This window comes from Tympanuchus pallidicinctus, unplaced genomic scaffold, assembly GCF_026119805.1.
Source record: "Tympanuchus pallidicinctus isolate F22 unplaced genomic scaffold, pur_lepc_1.0 scaffold3, whole genome shotgun sequence".
NCBI classification, from domain to species: Eukaryota; Metazoa; Chordata; class Aves; order Galliformes; family Phasianidae; genus Tympanuchus; species Tympanuchus pallidicinctus.
The window spans coordinates 102,770,354-102,793,364 of record NW_026294747.1 but is presented as its reverse complement, the minus strand read 5'-3'; positions in this window follow the sequence as shown (position 1 = coordinate 102,793,364).

Below are 23,011 nucleotides of genomic sequence, written 5' to 3'. Positions count from 1 at the left end.
TATTTGGGTCTGTTTTGCATTTGTCTACTTCTGCATTTAACCGCTCAGTTCTGGACATTACAGCATCCTAAACTATTATTGGCATGCAGCCCCCACACTAGCAGCTGGTTAACATCTTTTATAAAGGAGAGTTCTCTTCTACAGTTTCCCTTCCCCTTCTTGCCCCTTTCAGAAGATCACAAGACGGCATCTTTGGGTACAAAGTCCGTGCTTCCCACAGCCCACAACAGGAAAGCATCTTTAGCTGGCCTCTAGCAACAACTCACATGGGACAGAGACTCCTTACTCCCCTGCCATAACAGCAACTTACGAAGTGCACACGTGAGTGAAAGAGTGAACAAGTGCATAGCTTGCACTATATCAGTGCAATATCAAGTTTGCACTAATAAAGAAGCAAATGACTCTGTGTCCTGTTTGCCTTCTACCTGTGTTGCCAGTAATACTCACCATGCAGCAGAGAGCCATGATCACATAGAATAGAGCCATCAGCTGCCACGAGGCATCAGCTGTTCCCTGTGACACACTTCCTGCTCATTTTAGCTCACAGGCCAATAGACTGATCTACCCCTGCACTCCCTGCAAACCCAGTTCTGTGCTCAGCTGACATTTTGCAGAGGACATTGCATCTTTTTTACTGCAGCTTGCAGTAGCACAAAATCCAACTTCAGCAGAGGCATAGTTAGCAACTGCCTCTCCCTAACCCAGAGAAAATCCATTGGAGTGCCTTTCAAAGCTGACCTTCTTGAGCTTGTGCCTGTGACCTGCTCCCCTCTCCATTTCAACCTCACCCAGAATAGCTTGCCTTGCCTACAGCACATTCACTTTGTCCCTTTTGCATGGGTTGTACAGGCTGCTGCATCACCTTTTCCATCCACCTCCCTGCACACATACTTCCCCCCCTTTTTTTTTTTTTTTTTTTTTTTTTTTTTAAATGCATGGGCAAGCTGGCAGCATTAATGAAACATTTCGGATAAGGAATAAATTCAGTCACTGTTCTGTTCCAAGACAAATCCCTGAGCTGCTCTCCTGGGCAAAACAGGTTCTTCACTCCACGCTCCTCATTCAGTTTTCCCTCAGGAAACGCTCATGCAGGGAACAGGCAGGGATGGGCACTGTACCCCAGAAGGACAGGGAAATAACCAGCTCACACACAGGGCACCTTTGCTCAGTGAAAAATAAGATGAGCAAATAAATCAATCAGCAGAGGAGAAGCCTATAATCACTTGCCCTACTCTGCTTTTGGGACATGCATCCAAATGCCCCAGAACTATACAAACACTTTATGGCGTGCACATCTCCATTAAATCAACGTAAAGCTTTTCCAGATAAATCTTCTGAGGAGAACAAGCTTGGAGAAGATGCAATTCTATCTCTCCTCACCTCATTAATTAATGTGGGAGCGTTGGCTGACTCCCACATCCAGATCCGCTACTGAGCCAGTCCCTCTGGGCCACTCCACACATTGAGGCTCTTCTCACACATTACCACATGCCTCCTGCTTGTCGAGATGCAAGTGCAAAACTCACACATCTATTTTTTTTGCCTGTTTACCAAAAGGAAGGTATCCTAAACTGACCTTTCCAATAACTGCTGTCTTTAATATAGTTACTCTTCTAAGAAGCCCAGCCCTATGCAGCCCTATCAGATTAGGGAAACAAACAAAAAAAAAAAAAAAAGGGAGAGCAGGGTCACAGGTTCACATTCTCCTCCACCTGCATACAAACCATTCTCACTGGATTCTGTTCTTGAAGCAGCTTTTACTCCAACCTGCTGCCTGCAGTCTCTTGGGCAGAGCGCTTGCACTTCCAAGTACACTTTCCAGCAGGAGAGCAACTCTTCACAGTTTTTCCCTACTCTAGCTGTAGAAACAAACATAGCAACCTTGTTTATCCAATGACTGAATATTAAGACAGTCTTAAAAACCATGTTTTCCTTACCTTCCTCCTTGCCCTACAATTGCTCTTAATTTGTGTCTTCACTGATGTAGCAGACAGAATTATAAACAAGTAATAAGTTCTACTAAGGTGATTTGGCTTGCTGCAGTTTTTTTTCTGAATTTAAAACTCAAGCATTCATTGTTTCCAACAGTCAAGGCAAACAAGGTGAAAGCTTTAGGACTGAGTCTCCCCTGACCTTGGGAATTCTAATCCACACCTTTTTACAACCCCCAGATGTACCCTGCCACAGTGTCTGATCATCCCAGGTCACTCAAACCCCAGTCAGTGTGCACAAGTCACCAAGGCAGACAGCTAGCTTCTTGCCCTCTCAAATTACTTTCCACTGCTCTCTGTAAACGGGGATCATTCACCAGGAGGAGGAACACCCAGCTCTGAGGCAGCCACAGGACACACTCCAAACATGCTTCACACAGAAACTTCCTGGGAGTCACAATGTCCAAAAAGGTCACAGAATTAGTCCAAGAAATAAGCTGGTGTGGGGTAGAGGGAGTGATGTCTTCTTTTTCACCCAGGTCGTCTCAAGAGTCAGCTTTCTCACAAAGACCTGCAAACTGCAGCACGAGGCACCTGAACTCTCATGCCAGCTTTCCCTGAGGAAAAAAGAAAAGGCAGAGCCAATCCGACTCCTTCAGAGAAGAGCAGCTAGTCAGACAGAAGGAGAGAAGGGACTTCTCCAAAGCTGAGCCAACCCAACGCTAGGAAGGTCAAGTCAAATCCATGAAGGCACATCCTTGGTTTTGGATTTTGGTTTGCTTCAGGGATTTTTTCAGTGGCATTCATGTTTAGTGAACTTTTGTTCTTTTTTTCCTTACAAAAAAAAAAAAAAAAAAACAAACATGTTCTTGAAGAGTTAAAATCATTTAAGCTCACATTATAAAGAAATTGGAATGTTTTAGATGGAAACAATCTCATTAATAAGTTTAATCCTGTATTTCTAATAAGCAGAATTAACAGTTCTAGGACCACTGTTGTCTCTCGCACTGTAATGGAGAGCAATGGACCATCTGGAACAACAGACAGGCAGAGCCTTGGAGGATCAGAATGGATAACCGTTTGTAGACTACATCGTTTTGGGGGAGTGAGACTTTAATAGCAGAATGCAAGCATCTGCCTTCCCAGATACGTGCTCTGATTTGAACCATGACTCTTTGATACTGGTACCTACTGTTTTACTAGAGCCAAGTGGGCCTAAACAATGTCTGTTCAGTTACTACTAAAAAGAAATAAGCAAATTAACAAGCCTATTTTCAATAAAGTTCAGAACTGGAAAAAAAAAAAATCAGCTTATGTTGTGTAAATCTCCAGCTGGAAATTAAAATATCTGGACTTGGTTTAATTACATCTTGAATGTGGTCCCCAGTAGGACTCTATAACCTTTAGGGTTTAATAACCTCAGCTCATTTAATGTCCTTTCATTACATTACTGTAGCAATCCAAGAGTAAGGTTTGAAAACTAAAACTCTGTGCTTTCTCCTGGGCTTTCCCATATGTTCACCATCTTTAGCTCAGACTCCCAGGATACTCATGCCAAGTCTTATAAAATTTCCTTAGCAGAACAGAAAAATATCCTCTTTCACTTTATTCTATATATTTATTCTTTATAGAGGAAGGAAAGGAGAAGAAATAAAAAGCCAAGCAATACTCTGCTGAATATCTACAGAAGATCCATCTCATTTCATGGAGAAAAGCCAGGCAGCTCTCCTCACCGAGCCCCAGCAGTAGGTCAGGTAGCAAGGTACAGCCCCAGTACTGACTGTTATTTTATGACCTGGAGAGTTGTCTAATGAGAGATTGCCCAACTTCTAACCTGCCACTACTAATCATGACTGCTTGGCTGAAGAGTCATAGAATTAACCAGACTGGAAGAGACCTTTGGAGATTGCATAATCCAACCCTACTCAAAACAGAACTACCTTGCTCTAGTTGTAATAACGAAGACATTTAACAGCAGCCTCCTGCAGCACCTCCACTTTTCTCCTATAGATTATGTCAATTCATGTGTTTTAATTCTGCCTGTCAGCACAAGAGCCACTCTCTAAAACACCTGGAGACTATGTTTTCATATCTATGAACTCCAGTGTCAAGGGAAAAAACCATACTTGTGTGCAAGAAAGCAGAACCCCAGAAATGAAGACCTGGAGGCCAGTAGGTGGGAGGGACCTTGCTGCAGGAACCACTCTGCACTGACACCGCAGGTGGGAAGCACATCACTGAGCTTCACAGCTGATGACTGTAACACAACCATCTACTTCCCTCCGTAATCAGTGGAAAGAAACTTCAGACACAATTAATCTGACCTGTTTAAGCATTGCTTTAAGATAGCAGGAATTGCACTCCAGAATCTATTGACTGTCCTGATCTGATCTCTATGACTATAAAGGAAACTCAGTTCTAAGAAGATGAATCCTACCCAGTGGTTGCTTTTATTCACAGCACACTTTAAAATAGAAGTAGTGTACACGTGAGCAAAGTAGGGGTGGATTGTACCTTTCAAAGCCAGTACCACTGAATGGAGGTTGCAAAGGGATTGGAATAGCATTTTTCTTACAGTCTTTTGTACTGACATGAATCAATTCTATATGCACATACACACACACACGTTTCTTAGAGTTTCTTTCAGCCACAATTTCTGAATACCCAAGCAGCCATCCCATTTCATTAACAAGTACAAAAACATATTGAGATGCCCCTGACTCCATAAACGAACAGAATTTGTGCTTTTTCTTCACAGGGAGCTTTAGGAAAAAAAATAAAATTAAATTAAATGCAGCAATGGTCAAGATATTTCCTTTTTGTTTTTTTCTCTCCTAAAATCTGGTCAGAATAAACCGATTTCTCATGGCCCAATAACAGCATGGATGGAAGGATGTTCCCTCCATGGATTAAAATCAGGGCCACAGTTTGGCCACGCTCACGCAGATGAGTAGTCTTCCCTCATTTGCCATTAAGGAAAGATCAGGACATTATTTAATTTCTAGACTGTTCTAAATCCAGAACAGCTAGAAACAGAAAAGACCAAGATTCTTTTGATTAAGACCTACTAAATATTGGAAAGCACTGTGAAATTAGTGCAACCACAGCCCAGAAAATGAATGCAATACATGGAGTGCTAATGCAAAGCTAGAGAGTCTTCCGGCTTTTTGTTGTTGTTGTTCCGATCACATTTTATTTTTTCATCTAAAAGCAGCCATAAGGAAGTGGAGCTCTTCAAAGCCTCAAAGCACGAGAGGACATTGCAGTTGCAATGCTCCACTACAAAATGAGAAACGCATGCAGGATATTTGAGTCCTGCTGGGAACCTCTTTGCTGAGAGAAGGTCAACTAAGAGAGGCAAGGAGGGTATTCACAAGGTAAAAGCTTTTGACTTGCAGGAGCTGTTGCTATGCCTGATACGGCTCTGAACAAAGACAACCGTTAAGCCCAGGTATTATACACATATAGAGCACTTACACTTGAGTGTATAAAATAGCCACTACTGCAATTACCATTTAAAACTATAAAGGCAAGGTTACAACAAAAGTCTAGTGTTGAACATCCCCTAACCGTTAGGGACATAAGGCAATGTTTTAAACCTGATACCTACTCCATTATAAAATGGAAGTGAAAACTGCAGCTCCAGACTATAATCTGATGTAGGTTTAATCAAGACTGAAATCTGACACTGCAGACCTACATGGAATTTAACAAAAACATCAGTGAAACATCACTGTGTTCAGTTTTGGGCCCCTCACTCCTCCAGGAAAGATGTTGAGGCCCTGGAGCGCATCCAGAGAAGGGCAACGAAACTGGTGAGGGATGTGGAGCACAAGTCTTATGAGGAGCAGCTGAGGGAGCTGGGATTGTTCAGTCTGGAGAAGAGGAGGCTCACGGGAGACCTCACTGCACTCTACAACCTCCTGAAGGGAGGCTGTGGTGAGGAGGGGTTTGGCCTCTTCTCCCAGGCAATGAACAGGACCCATGGAAATGGCCGCAAGTTGTACTGGAGGAGGTTTAGGTTGGACATGAGGAAGAACTTTTTCTCTCAGAGAGTGGTCAGGCACTGGAATGGCTGCCCAGGGAGGTGGTGGAGTCGTCATCCCTGGCAGTGTTCAAGAGATGCCTGGATGAGGAGCTGCAAGATGTGGTTTAGTGCTTGTGGCAGCAATGTAATGAGAAGACGGTTGATCTTACAGGTCATTTCCAACCTTGTGATTCCATGATCTGTGAATCTACCAAGGCAAGTTTCAACTTGATATTATGCACCTCATGCCTAACACAGCCCAAAAAGACAAAGCTCTAATGACAGAAAGCCTCAGATCGGGAGCAAACAGTTCCCGATTTGTATGGCTTTGTACTACCACCCATGTAAGTCATTTATGTACACAAATCCACTCAAATGCTGCTGAGCTACTAGCAAATCTTGAAAGGAATTTCCCAGCTGTGCAAAAATGAACTACCACTTGGGCTAGCAAATGAATTTGTATGTGCAGCAATAACATCTGATTGATGTCACTGTCACATTCTCTTTAATTTCACAGAATTTTATAACCTCATCAGATATTGCTGCTGTGAAAAGAATCCCTATTTGTTAATCCAAACGGCATCCGTTACTGGAAAAAAAAAGTAGAGACATCATTCCTCAAAGATGCTGTTCATATATTGACGTTCATATATTCCCTACTAGACATGATTTCAAGTGGTCTGAAGATTAAAGAGGAGCTGTTTTGTGTTTCAATTAAGAAACAATTTGAGTCAAACAATCAGTTTGCTTGCTCCTCAGGAATTATATTCTCAGTACATATATTTATGCCTCCAGAAATTACATTTTGTGCATTCTGTTAAGCTAGTGTGTGTAGCTGCATGTTGAAGCACCCAACAGGCACTGGCAGACAGCACACCTCTGTACTCACACTCAGGAGGAGTACATACCAGCAAATGCCCCTGAAAAGTCTATTTATTGATGCTTGTACGCAAGTATGTCATATGACTCATCACTTCAGTTTTTCATTCTGATCTCTTCTCCTCCCCTACAAATCTCTGCTGAAAGCATAACAGTCCTCGCAGTATAGTTTTACAGCAGATAAATGATTTCATTTAGGACTCTCCATAGATCCTTACTTGTACCCGAGCTATCAAGAGTAGACACTATCCTTTTCAACTCTGCTAAAAATGTGGAATGATATAAGAACAGAGGTAAAAGTTGAGTATGACAAGATCCACATTATAGGCAGACATCAATTATATTACAAAAGCATTTTCATTTATGTCTCTCTAACAGCTCTGGAAATAAACAAAGGGAAGGCAAATATGATTTAAAAGAGTATGGGGCTGCTGAATCATAGCCTGAAACTCTCATTCATCACCTGAGGCGAGCACTGAGTCAGCCACAGGAGCACAGGTGAAGGCAATTCAGCTGTGTGATGGAAGGGCTGGAGCCTGGCTGCACCTCTCCTAGACCCATTTAAGAGCTGACTGCTGGTGGGAAGGATCTCTTCTGGAGATCCTCTCCACTGGAGTTTCCCATGTGAGCCCAGGGTAGGGTGAGCATCCTTCTTTCCTACTCCAGTATAATAACTACTTCAGCCAAGCTCCTGGATATACTGTATCATCTGTATATTCATTGACTGTACAAAAAGTTACATCAGATTTTAAAAAGCCTGCTTAAAAAGTTCTAGTTCCTATAACATATGTAAGACTATTTAAAATGGAAGAAGCATATGACTAAATGAGTATACAAAGATTTCATGCAGTACAGGGCAGGCAATGTAACTCCCATTAGTGAAGTTACAAAAGCAATTGACCTTATAGGACAATGACATTATAAGTGACTATGAACTGCTAGTAAAGATGTTTCAACATCAAGTGCCCATATAAGACTTCAATTAGACTTCAAGACTTCAACATTAGTTTGTGGTTTTGGTTGTTTTTTTTTGTTGTTGTTGTTTGTTTTTTTAAAAGAGTACTTCATGTTTTACTACACTGCATTTCTGGTAATAACAGAGCAAGTAAAGCAGGGTTTAGGATGTATAGCTTAAGATGGTCAAGAAATAAAGTTTTCATTAAAAGTAAATTATTTCTGTACTCAAAAAATAATCTTAAATATCCATTTTTCACCATGCTCTTAATAAGGCAGTTTTTAATGAGCCAGTAAAATTCGCTTGTGGCGAGTTCCTGTAACAACACTGAGTGCAAGTCCCCTATTCCAGTGTCGTGTACAACCACACAGTGTTCCCTTCAACTTACTATCTCACATTACATTTTTAAATTAAAAAGACCAAGTTACCTTAACCTCTAACTAGGTAGTCACCATACGTAATTCTGCAGATGCTGTGCTGAGGAACCCACAATCTCAGGTTTCTCACTCATATTGTGAAAATTGCTCTTCCTTGCAGTTTCAAACACTCAAGACAGATAAATCAATGATGTACTCTGCCACAGCTAAAGAATAAAATCTTGAGCGTTCAAAGTATCTGACCCAAAGCCCAGTTATAGACATAAGAGGCATGCAAAATGTTTCTATTCAGAAATGAGCATGACAAGGCAATTTCATTTTCACACGAATCTGATGTCCAGGATGATAGGAAGAGTGAATGACTGCAGTGATCTTCAACCTGAGACCTATCCAAATATAACAGTTGTCTAGAGAGCACAAATGGTCAGAAATAAATAAATAAATGAAGGACCTAGAACATCCTAGCTCAGCACTGAAGAACACCTAGTCTAGCCAAGGATTGAGTACTGCTGATACTTGCTATCTTCCAGGTGACCTCTATAAATAGAAGCCCCACCAAACTGAGCTTTTAACTAAAGCTGTTCTTCCACAGCAAAGCTTTTAAGAAAGAGCAATCATGATAACATCTTTGCATTGTGCACAAGCAGACTTTCCCATCTTACTCTTCAAGGAGCGTGGGTCAGTTAAAAGCCTTTGAGATTCTTACAGTATCAGAGACAGTCACACGGCAGACCTGGAGCAGCAGCTGAAGGTCAGATTGGATATCTTAAGTCATTTAAAATAAGGTCATTTGTGGACATACAGGCAAGCGAATCAAGCTGTAGACCTTCATCATACCTGGCTTCCAAAAACTTTCCTTCTAGTGTTAACGGTAGGTCACAAGCATGGTTTTCATTACTAATTCCCAAGTGAATCCCTCCATCAAACGAGGATGTTTCAATATAAAGCTTGTGGCTTTCCATCTCCATCCGAGGGCATCTTGCTCCAGCACATTCAGATACAGAAGCGCTGGTATGACAACTAAGTTGTGTGTGTACAGCCTTGAAGTCACAGAGCTTTTATAAAGCAGACTTCTCAGTTGTCCATCACCCAGAGACACCGAGTCATTTGGTCCAAGTCCTGTCATCAACTAGATGCTCCGCAGGGTTCTTAAGGATGCCATGAATTCAGAAGATTTCATTAAATGGCAGCAACTGACCAAAACGTTCATAGGACTGCTCATAAGTGTGGAATTTTAAAAGGCACAAGCTCCCCAGCAAATCAGACTAGTTCTTTTATCTCCTGAGCATTAAGTACCAGTATTTCCCATTTCCCTCTGACCTTTTTCTAGTGGAAATTTATTACAAGAATTTAAATTAGCATCAACAAAATTAGTTAAGAGGTTTGTGACTTCAGTAGTTCTTGGAGCATCCCCCTCAGGTGACTGGGCACATGGCTGAAATTGGTTAAACTAAATCCACAAAAAAGGGCTTGCATTACATGTTTTGTTCTATTGCATCTATGCAGATCCACAAATTCTTCTTGTTTATGAAATGAAAGAGCCTGAAGTTAAATTGGATTTTATATCATTTTCTTTATGTCCTGCCCACAGGTTAGTACACTGAGATTACTGGAGTGTTTATGAAGAGCTAAACTGCTTTCCAGTGATGATTCAATGATCCTGGGCACTTCCTACCTCCTCTCTTCACAGCAGTACTGTGAAGTTTAATTTAATCCATTTCAGAAGTACAAAGACAAGTACTTTTTTTTAGCAAAACATAACAAGGAAGAACCACATTAGGCATTATACTTCAGTCTTCAGTGAGAGATTAAAAGACATGTGCTGTAAATTTATCAGAATAAAGCTTTTCATTATGAGTGGCCAAACATAACTGAGTCGCTTTGGAAGCAAATTATTGATTTGTCTAGAAATATATACACAATAATCGCAAGTTTATTATTACTGCTTCATCAAATTAAAAAGCCTATTAAGAATATTTATCCCAATTCTACATGAACCTCCTCTTACCTGGAGAACATCTACATTACACTAAAACGAATCAAAAGCTACTCCAAGGCCAAGTAATAAGCTGTCAAGCACAAATGGCATTCTCCCCTCAACAGCTGTGCTTGAAGAACCATATATTTCTAGCTGTCAAAGCTGCATCTCTTCATATACATCCAGCTGATGAACTACCTTCACAAAGAGAAGTTCCACAAACAGAAGAAATGGAAACAGGAGAAAGAAGCCACAGTTCTCCTCCGGCAGCATAGCCTTGTAACAAACAGTGCAGCAAAAGCAGAAACCCTGAACTTCCGTTGCCTATCAAGGAACACAAAGGAGGCAATACACATTGCTGACTGTGAAGTCCAAACTTTTTCTCTTGCTTTGATACAACTTCATTTTGTGTTACTTCTGCATTTATCCTGCAATAGGGCTTCACATACAAATATAATCATAGTCAGCTGAAAACGAAACAGATCTGATGAAGTTGCACACACATGCTTGAAAAGCGTGGCTCTAACCCAAGAAGAAAACCTTGTAAGTTTGGTCACTGAATTTGGAATCCACAACTACAGCTGTGCACTGAGTTTTCTAGTGCAGCTGGGAGCTACACCAGGGAGTTCCTTGGAAGAAGAAACTAAGAAGGGAAAAGGTATCCACACCAGTAAATAGCAAACCCCTAGAAGGTGAGTGTACTTGGAGTTTCTTAAATTCAGGCACTTAAGAAATTTCCTCCTGCCATCATCCTTTGATAGATAAACAACAAACCAAATCCCTCCTGAAGATAAAGGAGACTCAAGCAAGTGAGAAAACCAGTCAACACCTCTGTATTTCACACCTCTCCTGGAAGCTGGATGTTCTGTAACCTTAGCTTACTGACTCCCATATCTACTTCTCCCATTTTCCATTTGTTTTTAAATAAGATCTGGAAGGAGCCCATAGAACTACCATGGACTAAGAGCACAATTTAGGGCTGTAACACAATGGAAAGCACAGATGTGACAGCAGAGCAGCAAGATCCCAGGCTGCAACAAGCAAGGATTTGCTCAAACACAATGGCCACAAAAACAAAGAAAAGAAGCTACTTACCTTCAAAAGACCTCAGATAAGCAGGGATCTCCAGCAAGATACCCTCACCTCCACCACCAACCCTTAACTGAGGTGTTGGAAAGGGTGGATCCTGGCTCCAGCCCTCTCAATCACTAAAGTTCATTGCTTGCACCTGAGTTCCCCTGGGTTGGCCCTGCCTTCCCACCAGGTGTTCAATCACTGGTTCAGACCGTGATTCAACATTTCTTCTCCAAGGGTATACTCTATCTCTGGGGAATGAAATAGAGAAAAACTTATTAACCACTGCACTGTGAAATTCCACAACATGAATTTGAAGAATATTTTCCTGAGAGCCACACCACAAAAGACTAAACTTCATACATGTGTCTCACTTTTCATAGGCTATTAACTTTTGTTACATATCACCAGAAGGCAAGCACAATTTCAAATGCATTTTGATTCAAATTTAATTAGCATCCTTCTCATGGAAAATTGTTTTGTATAACTGCTGATATGTCAGTGTGCCACATACTTGTTGATCTTTCTTTAGAAATGGAGAAAATACATTCAAAAGAAAAGTACATCCACATGAAAAAAAAAAATCAGACAACTATAAAACACAGAAGAAGAACTTCACACGTGGCAAAGCAGCAGCATCTGTACATTCAGCTCAGCATCTAGTGGCAAATAATGTTTCTTTCCTGAGTAAATGCAAGTTTCTCGCACAAGTTTTCTTGGTGCAATTTTGATCTGGAAAAATGTTAAAATTGCCTGGATACGCAGTGAAGCCAGATGCAGTACATCTTTATTTTTAATGGAATAATAACCACTTGCATTCAAATTTCACATTCAGCCTTTGAAACTATTTACCAGGAAAAACAAAGGTGTGCTGTGAAGGTTTTTTCGGCATGACTCACATTGCTGTCATAAGAGTAAAACCTGTCCTAGTTCTTCTCTGCCACTCAAGTTTACATAGCAACCTGAAGTACCAGCCAATCCTCTGCATGCAGTTCTCCCACCTTGTCCCTTACGTGACTGTTTACACTTGGAGCTGACTAGCTGCAGTTCATCAGTCACGGCGTATTCTATCTACTCTGGCCTGGTGCCTTTAATCTCAGACTAAGTACATCAGGATTCATCTTTCCAATGACTTGACTTTTAAAGGCTGGTTTAGATTGAAGTTGGTTTCGGTTGTATCTTTTTTATTTGTAGCAATTGTCTGTCCCCTGCTATCTGGCCACATACTATTTGTGTCAAATGAAGAGATCATTTAATAAGTGACCCCTGACTTTGATTAGGACACATTGCACTATTACCTGATTTCATATTTGGATGCAACGCAAAGGAGTTTTAATCACTGGAAGAATTATCTAAGCTCATTTTTGAATGAAATATATTTTTGCTTTGTTTTACAATAGATTCACCTCTCCTAGCACCTATATCACACCATCTACTAGAAGTAAACAAGTTTGAGCACTGAGATCTGGTTTTGTCACTTATCAACAAAACACAAATGGACACAGAGTACAGACTTGTAAATAAACTTACAAATAAATAGGTAAAGGGCAAAGACCAAAGATTTCAAAACAAGTTTTATATGAATAGTATGTCCTCTCTATGAACTCTGTTCAACAGTGGATTGTGCACATATGGGTTTTCCAGGGCATAGGATAGGATGTGTCACTCAGAATAAGGTCATGAGCCCAAATGTTGACAACTACATTGCATGCAGAGCACAGAGCTCAAATGCCAAGAGTGGGACTCACCCTTTGGCATAAACCACCCATGAATCCTAGCACCAGCAACTACCAATAGCTTGTCAAAAATGAAGTTTGCCAGCACAGGTACAGCCTGGAAAACAAATCAAGCACTGATATCTTTGTTCAGCACATTGGCCAGAAATTTATTCCCATGTAAGGAGTATGTCATTTGATTTCCATGTCATTGCTCTCCCTTTCAGAGGAGAAGCGGGGTTATTCAACCTCGATTTCTCTTTGTTCTTCTTCAGTTCATCAGTTAATGAAGGCTTCTTTATGCTAAGTATTAGTTAAATTCAGCCACCATTCATCTACCTGTTCCAGAGTTCACAACAGACACCTTCTGGGGCTTCACGAAGCCCAGAATCTGCTTCTAAACAGAAATAATATATCTTATGAAAAAGGAGATGCTGTTGTTCTTATGCTGTTCATATGCTGCACCTCTGAACTATTTCCTCTGCATTCACAAGGCTGACCTGTTCCCTCTAATTTTGCACTGACTAAAGCAGTAAAAGGCTGAAGTTCATTGTAATATTCCATCTGTCTCTGTTTAGCCAGAAAGGAGGAAACTGCATTCAATCAGTATGGCTTCTTACTGAATAGTGAAGAGGTCTCTACTCATCCAAAAGCTGCAGCTTCCTCTTCTCACTAGCAAGCATTGATAGTCAGCTCCCTTCCTCAGGTCTTTTAATCCCTGTTCTGCTATTACACACATCAGCTTTTATACCCTTACAGGTCACCTTCAGCTCTTCTCTTGCAGTCTCGATTAAAGCAAGTGGATGCTGCCTATCTGTAAATCTTTTCCAGACTCAAAGCTTCTACTTCTCTTATTTTAGAGATGCTGATGCACACATTTTCATACTCCCAAACTGACAATGCTTGCTGGCAATCCTAACTCGTTGTTTAACAGTTTATACAGAGCAAACTGAATAAGGCAGCAATGTGTCAATTGTGTGGGATGGCCACGACCTGCTTGCTGAAGTTTTCCTCAGTGCCAACACACTACCTGCCTCTTAGCTAACTTCAGTGCTGCTGCTTGTTATAAACACGTCAACACCACAAGATCTGGGAAAAGATACAGAGCTGTGGACACCACCTCACTGTGAGAGAGCAAAAAGGAGTCCTGCTAGTGGAGTCTCACTGAGATTTAATCCCTGTGAAAAACAGAGTTAATTCCTACTCAGACTGTAACTAATCTGAGGCTTTGCAAACTCCTACTTAACGATGAGAGACTGCCTGACTCTAGCATGGCCATCCCAACTGTCTCAGTGCATAATACTGCTGATTATGGATCCGTCTGGTAACTCAGCTTCTCCACCAGCAAACCCACAGAGGTCTGCTTTAAGGGAACTGTTTTCAGTCAGCTTTCTGAGCAGGATGTAGGATTAAGCACCAGAAAGTTATCATGTCTCTCACTTTCTTTGTTTGAATGTGAACTGCTGAATTCTGCTTTAAGTATCTCTAGCTTAGGTATAACCCACTGCTGTCTTGTTTTGAGAGCTTCTCTCCTGATTTGCTCAACATAGCAGACATAGTTATTTCCTAATTGCAGTCAATTCCAGATGTAGGTCAGGGAGTATTTAGCTAGGGGAGGTTCCAAATGAAACGAGTCCTCAAGTAATAGGCTTGTCTTTGTTCCCCTGACATTGCTTGCTTTTGAACATCAGAGACCATGAGATTGTTTTGGTAGAGGCACTATGTTACGGCTGACATAGCATAACAAATACTAGCTCTACATCCTTCTACATAGGCTTCAATAATGTCACAGAGCAGAAGTGACAATCAATGCATTTTGTATTCAGCAGAGATCAGTGCCTCAGGACAGGCAGCTAGGAGCATTGGACAGACATGACATGGCAGAACGGAAGGATGCCTGGGATAAGTATCAGCTTTGCTCCAGGCCTCCAAGAAATAACTTTTCAGTTTAGATTAATTTGTAAAGCACAATGTATGATTATAGACCTCGCTTTTGTACACAGACCTGGCCTTAAACATTGTTTTAACTGGTGCCGCCAGTCCTTTCTTGATCATTAAATTTATTTCCTAAAACTTAAGAAGTGTAAATGAAAGGCAGCTTCTAAAAAACAGCATTCAGCGTTTTTATGGAAAGTAGATTTCTGGCTCTGCTGTTACCAATGCACCCTTCAATCATAAATAATAAAACTGGTGAGTTCTATCTCTATTTCAAAGAAGTTAGACAGAACTATCATCCTGCATATACAAAATAGGCTTCAAAGACATCCGCTCTGCAAAATAATAGAAGTGGTGCTGAATGATGGATGGGAATCAGTTAAACTGATTTCTAGGACACGTTATGCATTAATAAATCAGAGACTGTGTGTTCACTGAAAGAAGCGTGGGAGGCACATTAAGAACTTTTATGGGAGTAAAGAAAAAAAGTTAACATTGTATTTCAAAGGAACCTACAGGAGGATTAGCACTAAAATCTTTTTATGAACACTAATACCGAGCACTTACATGAAGATCAAGAAAATAGTCAGCTCCACAGGAAATCCTGGAAGTTAATTTTTTTTAGAAGACACTGCTGCTTTTCACTGCACTTAACGACAACCACGTGCCATTTCTGAAGCGCTCTTGCCCAGCTCACAGCAAAGGTATTAGTTGCAACACTGATTGCTCATTCTAATAGTACAGAAACATCTTCCTGCTTCCTTAGCAAGAATACAGCCTCAGAAACCAAGAGAAAAGCACTGAAACTGGAATCAAATACATGCCTTCATCATGGATCCCAAGAGGTGCACACTGCAACACTGCGTTGGGAGCAGAGAGGCCTACAAGTCCTCCTGACTTGAGTCTGCAGACAACCTCAGTGCTATCTTATCTTCATCTTCCAAATGGCTGGCTGAACTACATTTAAAAAGGAGGAAGAAGAAAAAGAAAAAAAACTCCTCCCAACCTAAACCAAAATTTGACTCCTTGCAGCTCCCAGAGACAGGGAACTTGCATAGCCAGAGAAATTTTACCACTGTTCTTCCTCATTGTCCCAGATATAAGTGTAGGAATCTAAGAAAAGACTTCTGTATTTCAAAACTCAACACCCCTTGGGGTTTGTTCCATCCAGGTAAATGTACTTATGCTGCAGAAGTGCTTTTCTCTACCCCTTCAAACAAGGGGGAAAAAAAAAAAGGAAAAAACAGACATTTCATCAGATTCATTTACAGAATGACCCTGCTGCTAGTAGCACATTGAAGGCCCTGTTAGAGGTTACAAAGCAAAACGATTAAGACAGCTATAGAACAGCTGTATGCTAGGGAAGCAACATTTCAGTTAATAATACAAGACGGTGCTGAAGTCTGTGAACACAGAACCACTGTTCTGTCAATAAACTCTTACCCTGTTTTCCTGCTTTATTCAATTACAAACTCTCAGAATAGACACACCACCTGTGTGGTTCAGCCTGGCTCAGGTTCAGCCATAAATACTTCCATGATTTCAGTAAATTGGAAAAAAAACCCATAAGTGAGGACAAAACATGTCCTTCATTTTCTGTCATTGTAATACAGTCGAGCTACACCACAATCTTCATTTAGGCAGTTCTAGATACTACATCACTTTCAGCAGTGGACAGGTTATAGAACAAAGAAACACGCATTATTTGAAAGCACTCCTGCTTCAAAAGCATAGCGTCGTTATGGTCTGTGCATTTTAATGGAGTGGTTTGTGTTGTGCATTCATCTTGCAGCCCATAGGAGATGTATTTTCTAGAAAGCTAGAGGTTAGGCAGCATTCTTAAGATGAAGAGCATGCTATTATGAGAAAACAGTCACATAAAAACATGATTTGAGACAACTAAATTGGAAATTAAGAAATATCTTGTAAGGCTTATAAATAATTGAAGAGAGAGTGTTCCAAAGTTTTGATGTGTCATAAAAGTTTAGTTTAGAAGGTGATGAAATTATTTCAATTAAACAGAACAAATGTCAGCAGTGAAAGCCTAAGCATTTTAATGGATTCATCTGTAAAACCATGGTGCATGCTGTGGCACAGAGCTGGTAGGGGCTTGCACAAAGGCAAGTTATTTGTGAATATAATTTGAACTGTAGAAGAAATACCTTCCCAGACTGAGGAAGTTCCTCAAAACAAAATCTGTAAAAGCTCCAGAAATTCCTGCAGTACGAAACTGACTTCAGAATGACAAGACACAAAGATAAGGTTACAAATGGTCCAAAACTACTGAAACAGTTCAGTCCAAGCAACAGAAAAAAACTTCTTTAACTTGATCCTAATGCACATAGAACAGTTTTGGAAGAGGGTGGTGCCATCATCTTAAATGGCAGCACTCTCTACCCTGTAAAGGATACAATATTTTGTCTGACATATGAGAAAAATCTGAGTTCCTGGTCAGTCCAAAGACAACATTCCCCTCAAGCGAAAACATGAACAAGGCAAAGAAGCTACACACAAACAAATGCAATGGGTAAAGTTGGTACTCAAATTATTTCCCCTTAAGAGGAAGTGACTAGAGAAAGAAAACAATCAAAAGACTTTAGAGTAAACAAAAATAACCTGCTGCTTGTGCACTTCAGAAAGTATCAACAGTAGGACCCCAAAGCGCTTCAGAATACAGCTGGTTTTGATGCCATTTCCTATCCCTCCTCTTTCAGTGAGCCCGATTCCCTCAACAACCCATATCATTAAACTCAATACTGGATTTATCGTATTTGCTAAGCAGCAAGCATACATTACATACTGGTGACTAAACAACCTGTGGTGTTGCCCAATGCTCCCACCCATGGAATCCAGAGATCACAAGCTACAGACTGTATCATATGCATGTAATCAGTATGCTGATGTACAGTGTGCATTATTAGTTATGATACATTTTCTATTTGGCTGCATTCAACAGCAGCACCACAGACTCAGCTGATGTTATGAGCTGTTACCTGTACATGTTACACTTGGAAGGATGCCAACCCTATGCTCTCCATGTACAGAACCACAGAGATCTTCCAAAGCCCACACGGAGTCATTCAATGGATTACTGACATCCTACTCCTTAATCCTCCATTCCACTCTGAGGCCCTCTGTATAGCTGCCCATTACCTCAGTTGCATAGCTGCAATAATTAGAGTTCACGTTTTTCAAACCTTCAATTATAATCTACAAATAAAGCTTAAATCAGCTCATTACCCATCTGGAAAAGCACTGCTATGCTGCTTCAGGTCAAGATTAACAAGAAAGATGATGGATGTGTTCACATACTAACCACCTGAAAGTTGTAGGAATGTGGTTTTGTCACGTCGCAGAGTGTAAACCAAAATCAGTACTTCAGGAAAGGTCTCTTCCAGGAAACTTTGTATTCTTACACTTCCTCCTGCAAGAGAGCAAATAAATGGGTTACACTCATAGCTGCTTACAACAGTTCCTAAACACCTAAGAACAAACAGATTTGACTTATGACAATCAAACTGACAAACACACCAAAAAATTATACAAGCACTAAAGAAGAAGAGTGTTTATTACTGGTATTTAGCTTCTCCCAGTACCTTCCAGGCACTCTGTCCAACCAAAAATCAAAGCTTTCAGATCATAAAAATAAAACCTGAATTCTTTTGCTCCACAGTAATAATAATGTACTGGACTATATTTCATAGAACTTATTTCTGTCCTCCAAAACAGACTTTTGCATGACTGCCTACTGTTAACAAGCTCTCATGGGCTCATGAGAAAGCTCAGCTGTCTTCCTCTGCCCTTATGGCACAGCAGGAGAAATGTCTCCAAATCACAACCTCCTGTTAAGCTTCTTTGGCTAGTGAGCAATCCAGCCAGGTACACCTAAGGAACAGTGTTCCATCTGTCAGATGACTGGTAACTCATGAAGCCAAGGAAAATGGGTCTTTGGTAGGTAAAATCAAGCCTGTCGAAGACTTCACATGGGACAACTGGACGTATCAAAGGCTTGTTGAAGTGCAAAGACTGAGCTCAGCAAACAGAGAACAGACTACAGCAACAACAGTTAGGGAACGGTGGAAGCTGTTACACAATCATTACAAAGAGAAGGAAGGCAAAACACTGCAGGTATTCAGCAATTTGTAAGAAACAGCAGCCTCTGACAGAGTGTGAGCTATGTAGACAAAGAACAATTACGGATCTTCAGGCTGCAAATCAAATTCATTTCTATGATTCAAGTGGAGAGCAAGTCAAACTTCTGAGAAGAAAACTAGGAGGAGGTCTCTCCATCACACAGAGAGAGGAACAAATTGCGATACTTAAAAACAAAAAGTCATGAGAAGCATTGAAAGAGAAAAAAAGTCTTTCAATAATAACAGATGAGTCTAGAATAATGGAATGAAACACTTGGAAAACCTAGATATACGCAGCTGGCATAAAACTGCTTAACTCTGCTTTTAAGTTCTATAGAAATTTTTGTCTATGCAAAACGGCTAGTGGAGTTTGCTGAACAGCACAGTCATTCCTGGATATGTTGATACATGATTACACAAGGCACAATGTCACATTTGGCAATCCAAATCCTAATTAATGAATAGTGCTTGAAATAATACTAAATCGAATGAACAAAATTTGAAGTGATGAGCTAGCAAAAGGAAAGAGCATCCTATGATTTCTTTTCCACCAAACCAACAGATCTGCAGGAATAAAATAGAAAACGGGAAATAAGGTTTTCTGCAATCAAATTAACGACAAAAGCAGAGAAGAAAAAAAACACAGTTTCTTTATCATCCTGAGCACTGGTAGTAAGAACAATTTATTCCTCATAGCCTGGAATGTCACAGCTGAAGCTGGAATCAAGAGATCAAGTCATAATCAGCGCCTGGTTGATAGCCAGAAGGATTCTCAGCAAGTATTCCAGCATTAAAGGCAATCTACAAGCAGATAATAATACTGCAGCTAGCCTGCAAGGGGAAAAGAAGAAAGAAAAAAAGAAAAAGAAAAAAAAAAAAGCCACCACAAAAGTTTAATAATCATAGAAAATACAGATTGGAAAGGGCATCTGAAAGTCATCTAGGCCTTTCTCCTGCTCAGAGCAGGCCACCCTCAAAGTCAGATTGGGTTGTGTGGAGCTTCGTCCCATTCAGAACTGAAACTCACAAAAGCTGGAGAGTTCAACTTCTTCAGGCACTGTCCCCAGTGCTTGAGGATCCTTCGCTATGAAGGACTTTCCCCTTCATCCCAAAGGAAATCCCACTGCAGCTACTTTTACTTCTGTCCTTTCACATCTCTGAGAGAAGCTTAGCTCCATCTTCTCCAGAGGCACCATATAGGAAATGGAAAGGCTGCAGAACAGAGCTCTCCCTTGCCATCTCAAGGCTAAACAAACCCAGCTCCTTCAACATCTCCAGTACAACTCATGGGCTATACACTAACCATTTTAACAGTGGTCCACGTAGTGGTGTCTAAAAAATCCATATTTCACATCCCAGCCACACTTCTTGCACAGTCACCCTTTACATGAAGATTTCATGCATTACAGAGGCAACCAGTCAATCTGATACCAGCAGAGAGCACCTCCAGGCCTCCCACAGATGCAGCCTATAGCAGTACTAGCTGTATTCAACTTGTATAACTAAAACCAAATGCCTTCTACTTCTAGGAATACACTATATTTGGAGGTACAGAGTAAATAATAACTTGCATCTTTCCTATATATCACGGATTTAAGTTTCAACAAGAGAGTAAAAAAACCACTCTTATAGAGGATTTTAGAAGATGACTGACACTGTTCTAATTACATTGGATAATCTTGAACCAAAGAATTTTTTCCATTTCACGCCTTTAATGGATTTGAAGAAAATAATAATAAAAAGAAAAAAAAAAAACAACCACAAATTACCTTAAGAACTGAGTAGCTCTGATGATTAATAATATTTAACCAGAAAAAAACTTCAAAGACATAAAGCATCTTTCTGAAATCCCATTCACTCAGCTGACAAGAACAAGCAGGTTGGTTCTGCAGAACAACTAGCAAGAAGATATGGACTGCCTTGCTGATTTCCACAAGAAGGCTGACTTATCCCAGGTAAGACAGTGAACTGGCACCTCACCTCCTTACGGAAATGTGAAGGAGAATTCTGCGGATGATTTTAAGGAACTCATCTGAGTTCAAACTCCTTCCACAGCATCCTGTTGTAGACCAAGGAGATTTTTTTGCCTAAGGTTAATCACCAGGAGATTCTTCTTCTTTTGCACCTGGAACCAGCTGCTGTGACAGCCCGTGCAGTGGGGCTAAGACACATCTGATTGCTCTGGATCTTCTGCAGGATCACCTCAGGATGTCAGCTCTCACAAAAACTGTTCAGTTGCCTTTTTTAAGGGTGAGAAAACCCATGGGAATGATACCAGAGCTTTGGTAGTTGTCAGTTACCTTGACATTACCCTGTAATATGACAAGTAAAAAAACAAAAACAAATTTCCTTACAGAAATCTAAATGCCTGCCCTGTTTCTAATGTTGAAGGACAAATGAACAGAAATAGAAGTGTGGTTTTCTCTTTAATCTCCTCATTCTAGGATCAGATCTAAGAGGCCTCTCACTCTATTATGCAGTTTCAGATGAGACAACCTTGTGATGAAGGTTCTACTCTTTGAACAAGCCTTCAGTCCTCACATTCTCCTCTCAAAGGAGAATACAGGCAGGAAGACATGTTTGCTACAAAATCCTCCCCTTTCTGGGTGACCTCCAGCTAGTTTCAGATCTTGGTCCTTTTCTCACCCTCTGGGAATACCCTATTTAGTTTTACTAAGGATGCAGTTTGAGTTGTATTTCCCCACCACCACCTTCTCCCCTCTTCTACTGAGTGCCCCAGTTTCATTGGACATGCTTGAAGTATAGATATACCTGTGAGGAAGCTATAAAAAAAAACAAAAAACAACCAAATCACATCGTATCCACAGATAGGATACAGACTGAAGAGGTAAGATTAGGATTAGAAGCACTTCTGACTTTCTTAATCAGTTTCACGAACCAAGTCTCACCAGTTTCACACCAACCATCCAGCTGACCTGAGCCAGTCACCCAAAAGATAAATTGAGGAGGGAAAAGAGAAATAAAGATAAGATGTGATCACCACAAAGAGGAAAACTGTACACTCAGCCTTAGAGCACATCTCCAGCAATACAGGTTCATGCAGATAAATGCATTTCCTCAGCACTACAATGGAGATCAATAGCAATCCCTTGAGATAAATACTGTAAACAATAAGCCACCGTGGGAATAAATCAGAAGATTAGAAGCAGAAAGGATTATTTATGTAAAAGATCTGCATTGCATTTATTCCTTGGTTTGTACAGCAGGTTTCTGAAGGCCTCTGAGGAATTCTAAACTGTTCACTTAAGGACTGCTCATTACTTACACCACTGAAAGGCAGCAACCCCAGGCCTGCTCTCTAGCCTCCACTAGCAATAGTGGCAGGCATTGTCATCGTACACTGTGCTTTCCTTAAAGATGCAGCCATAGTTTTCAGATTATACAAAGACAAGTCTCTATCCTTTATTGCATAATGACAAACATGAATGCACACTTGTTCCAAAAATCTTGATAGCTGCAGACTGACAGTGTGGGAGCATGAGGACACCGCTCACACAACACCTCCTCCTCTCCAGTTGTTTCACCAAATATGAAACTCTTAGCAAGCACTGGCATATAGCCTCGGTAGAGGCAGGTGTGTCTAGAACAGGTTTATGCAAGATCAGGTAGTTCCACAGGACATAAGACACCTTCAAACTGGTGTGTAAGAAATGCATCTGATGGGGGGAGTGCTTCATCAGGGTTCCTAAAGCAGCTTGCAGTAATGGGAAACCACTTCCTTAAAAAAACAAATCAAAAAAAAACCAGAAAAAAATCAAATCATGGCCCAAATGTTCCTTATAAAAGGTGCTAAGCCTTTGCGATGCTGCAAGGAATGCTGTTTTATACAGTCCTGTTTTTAATTCAATCATCTCAGGCTCTGCTGGAGGTAAGGAAATGCTGTTTTGACACAAAGGCTTTGATTTCGTATGGTACACAAGACTAGAGATGGTAATGTTGGGCCTTTAGAGAGCTTCTACTAAAATCACAAAATTCAATGAAAAATA